This window comes from Arachis ipaensis, chromosome B05, assembly GCF_000816755.2.
Source record: "Arachis ipaensis cultivar K30076 chromosome B05, Araip1.1, whole genome shotgun sequence".
Lineage (NCBI taxonomy): Eukaryota > Viridiplantae > Streptophyta > Magnoliopsida > Fabales > Fabaceae > Arachis > Arachis ipaensis.
The window spans coordinates 122,947,705-122,952,344 of NC_029789.2; positions in this window are offsets into that span (position 1 = coordinate 122,947,705).

Sequence of the window (4,640 nt, forward strand, 5' to 3'; positions counted from 1 at the left end):
TGTCGTTTCCTTTCTTTCTTTTTTTTTTATTTTATAATTTTTTTAATTATGAGTAATTTGGTAATAAAAATAAAAAATTTGGTAAAAAGAACGATTTAAAAAAAACTTAAACTTTTGAGACCATTTTGTAATGAAAAAAATGTCGGGGACAAAAAAAAATTTCAGTCCCTACGACTACCTTAGGGACCAAAATCGTACTTAACCCTTTTTTTAAGTAATAACAAATTTAATTTTTTATCTCTTTAAACTAAATTAATAATTCTATTTGATATCTTTGTACTAAAATATAATATGAATGTGCTACTAATAACATATTGTTATTAATTAATCTACATTATTATTAAATGTACATATACTTTTAAATATATGTACATTTAATTGAATTTTAATATACGTAAAATTTTAATTAATCTACATTATTCTTATATTGATAAATCTTTATCGATCTGTAAATGTTTATTATTTATATATTTAAAAATTATATTTGAGAATTATTTATTTAGTTTCATAATAAATGATATTTTAAATTTAAATAATTTATTAATTAATTTGTACTTATTATACTATATATTCAATAATTTATTGAAAAAAGAATATTAATATAATAAATAAAAAATAATTTGAAAAAGATATTGTTTATAAGGGCAAATAAACCCCTAACGAATATGAATTTAGAGACAATTAGGTTTTTGTCAATTTTTGAACTTGTCACATCAATGTCTTCTGTTCAGAGTTTATGGAAAAACACCCACAGGGACCGCGTTGTATCACAGAAGTAGAGGCCATAGAAACCGTAGTGGATCGTTTTTATCTTGAGCGGCCGCATTGCCATTCTGAAAAATGGGCAAGGATCGAATTGATAGTTCACTCAGAATATAACTCCAAAGTTTCGTTCAACATCTTTTCATTGTCCTTCTTGACGACGGTCAAATAACTTTCACTTATTTTCCTGTGTGATCGAGAAATTGTTCACACGGTATTGGCTATTTAAGATTTTGGTAATATAATACTAAGAATAAAAAAAAAAAAAAAAACAGTTAGAATTTGTTTTATTTAGTATTCATTAGTTAAATAATTAATGAATAATACAATAATTAATAAATACTAAATAAAATAAATTTTACCTATTTTGATTAATTTAATTTGGTTACCAAATATTTTATATATACCATCGGCTATTGTACCTAATGTACTGGTTATCAAATATTTCCATTAAGATATATATCATTCTCAGTATTAAAAATCAGGAACCGAGAATTGAGAAAATCTTCTGTATATCTATTGTGGGCGTATCTTAAATGGACCAGAAAGACTATTGAATCTTAAAGATTCGTATAAAAAAATATTAAATAATTTAGTAAAATGTCTTTTTTATTCATTTTTTTATCTTTTCTTTCATGAAATATTTTTTATGATATCACCATCCTTAATGGCAGCAACAACACTATTATTGTTCTCTTTTTTCACCAAATTATTCTTGTTATTATACATCTAAACCTTGAGAACACCATGATCAACACCAATCTAACTACAATACTCTCGAACCAAATAAATCATCATCTTCCATCTTGCATCGTCCTCGCTAAAGCTGTAGTGTGGAAATTGGTGTCGCAGCGTTCTACGGCATCGCCGCCATGTCAACACCGGAGAGGGCAAGGTGGTGATAAGCACAGGAGATTGGCGAAATTGGGACTCCGTTTGGCGTGGAGGAGGTGGTGGCAATTTTGTCAATGAAACTCGACGGCGGAGATGAATAGGTCCTCTGGCTCACAGTTGTGGAAGTTGCAGCGGCAACCGAAGGTGGCCCACTTGATGGGTGCAAGTCGCAGGTAGTAGCGATGAGTGCTAGCATGACTTTCCCGCAGCAGTCAAGAGTATGACCGTCCAGAACAACGGCGTAGTTCTTCAAGCATTTCTTGTATGTAACTGGTTGTTGGTGGTTGGTGACAGTGATAAGGGGTGGTGATGGGAATGGAAGTTTTTTTTTTATGGTGGTGGTAATGATTTTCTGTATGGAGTGAGTGAGAAAGAAGAAAACTTATTATACAATAAATATAAAATATGATTATTATACAATTAATAAATAGTTTAAATCTTAGCCATCAATCATATTCAAATTTTCAATGGCTATAATTTATAAAAAAATCTTGATTCATGAAGGATTCAAATATTCTTTTTTCATTGAAAAAAACTCCATCTATTATGTACCTAAAGGAACAATATATAGCTTATTTTATAGATGCCAAACAAATAAAAAAGGAATCAAAGTGATAAATGCCAAATATTTTATAGAGGAGTGTTAGGGGCAGTAACTTTTGTGATTTATAGCCATCAAAATAATCATTAATGATGATTTTAATGATGTGAAATTAGTGTAAGATTTCATCCAATGACTTATTTTTCTTTGCAGGTTACATGTTGAGTAGAATTTGAAAAAGTTGCTGGACTTTTTCTATCTTATATAATATCATCCTAATCAATATACAAAAGTTACTACTCCAAAATTTCTCTCAAACTTAAGTAAGAATGTAACGAGATCATTTTGAGTTTGGATATTAAATTTCAAAATCTAAAAGGTTGATGAGTCTAAAGATATCAACAATTTAATTTAGAGTAGTTTTAATAAAGAGTAGATGATATTGTTAGAGAAAATGATAATCATTTTTTATATATTTGATATTTTCATGAAAGACATTATGAGCGATTTAAATAATACTTCTTTTATTAATCGAAAAAGATTGAATAATTGCCATGTCTTCAAAAAACCAACGAATCGAAACCTAATTAGACATGTGTAGTATTGTTATTGATGAATTGTGAAAATGTATGTTAAGTCATTATTATATTTGATTTGAGAAGTTTCAGCATAGTGTGCTGCATTCACTATCACCATTGCAACTTATAGATTCCATTTAAGCAGATCCAGTACTGTCAATTCCGTCCATGAGGTTAAGTGATGGGGCATGCTCCTTATGAAAAAGAGTAGCGTTACATCACAATCAAAATACGGCATAGTTCCTACCATACTAACCAATGAATCAAAGAATGTTAAAGCAAAGCTCTTTTGGGGGATTAAGTCCAATCTTTCTCTTTTTTTGTAATCTTCACTCACTGAAAATTGGAAAAGGATTAATATTTATGCTAAATTCATTAATATGCATAATCTAACTGCAAAGTTTACAACCACAACATTACTCACAACAGAAATTACTTTATTCTAAGGTGAGTAGTAACTTGCATTCTTTTTTGTATACTATTCAATCCACAAGGCACATATTTTCCCTCCATTTCAATGAAAGGCAACACACAATGAGCATAAAAAACTGAGATAGACCGTGACAAAATGTTCCCTAACTATCTGGAAACTTCTCCAATGTATTTATGAACTAATTCAGACCGAGATACCTTGATGAATGTACAATCCAATATGATGTGCTAACACCTTGCGATTCACAAGGTTGTTAGCAAACAGGGGAAAAACATGCGGACAATGAACAAAAAGCACAATATACTAATGGAAGCATGGGAAGTTGTTCGACAATCTCTGAAAGAGATAGTGTTATAACTATTTTTTTATTATGAATACACGTAACATATAAATATACGAAAATGAAGATATAAGTGATGGATGAACAGAAAGATAAAGACGGATAAATGCAAATATTAGAAGTATGTCAGTCAATATATTATATGATTACATACCTCTATAATCTCCTTCATTTGCTGGTCTAAGCCACCAATCATGTTAATCAACTTTGCTCAGTAGAATTAAATTCAAGACATAACTATCATTATAAACGAAACTCTTGTTGATGGAGTAATCTTTGTAATGCCAATTTATTTTCCCACCCTAAAAATTTCATGAAAATTATACTAGTGATAAACGCACCTTAAAATTAACCAATTTGAATTGGTTGAGTGATCAGCTTACTAGTTTGCTTAAAAAAGTGTCAGGTCAAATTTTGCTTTGTGCATATATTAATTTATCAAATTTTTAAATGGTGTTCAAATATGCAGTGAGTCATTGACTTGTCTAAATAAAAATATCGTTAGTAAAAAAACAAAAAAACAACAACACAGCTTAAGATTGAGTGTGTTGCTTCCTGGGATCTTGAGCCGCCATAGCGTCTCTAACCAATTTTCTCACTTTAAAAAACTAAATTTTGCTGTAAAAAGTTTTTCTAAGGAGGTTGTTATTTAATGATGATATTTAACTTACATTAGTGGGGTGGGGTTGTGTTGGAGTTTAACACATTATCATTTATCACTACTCACTACTCTTCATATTAAAGATCATTAATGATTGAGTTGTGTTGGCCATCAAATAGGAATTTAATGATGTGTGAGTCAGTTTTCACTAGGCAAAATTTTATTGGAAACAAAAAGATAAACCAGGAAGAAACGTAATAACAATAGATGAGTTATTTAGTATTAAGTTCCCTTTTGGTAACAACTAAATTGTTTTAGTAACTTATTTTAAGATTCTTCTTTGTTGTGGTTGTAATTTGTAAACTACGTTAGGCCTAAGTTATCTTAATATATTAAGGGAGTTATTCTGATAAAAATGTATAAAATGTATTTTTTAAAGATATTTTTTAATCATTAAAATTTAACATATATAATCGATTAAATCGTGTCAT